The sequence below is a fragment of the Oncorhynchus clarkii genome, unplaced genomic scaffold (assembly GCF_045791955.1).
Source record: "Oncorhynchus clarkii lewisi isolate Uvic-CL-2024 unplaced genomic scaffold, UVic_Ocla_1.0 unplaced_contig_11241_pilon_pilon, whole genome shotgun sequence".
Taxonomy (NCBI): Eukaryota; Metazoa; Chordata; class Actinopteri; order Salmoniformes; family Salmonidae; genus Oncorhynchus; species Oncorhynchus clarkii.
The window spans coordinates 202,187-202,500 of record NW_027258017.1 but is presented as its reverse complement, the minus strand read 5'-3'; positions in this window follow the sequence as shown (position 1 = coordinate 202,500).

Here is a 314-nt window from a genome sequence, read left to right as displayed (position 1 = left end):
ACCTGTAGTTATAGTAGCTGTAACCTAGCAGTATAAAACCTGTAGTTATAGTAGCTGTAACCTAGCAGTATAAAACCTGTAGTTATAGTAGCTGTAACCTAGCAGTATAAAACCTGTAGTTATAGTAGCTGTAACCTAGCAGTATAAAACCTGTAGTTATAGTAGCTGTAACCTAGCAGTATAAAACCTGTAGTTATAGTAGCTGTAACCTAGCAGTATAAAACCTGTAGTTATAGTAGCTGTAACCTAGCAGTATAAAACCTGTAGTTATAGTAGCTGTAACCTAGCAGTATAAAACCTGTAGTTATAGTAGC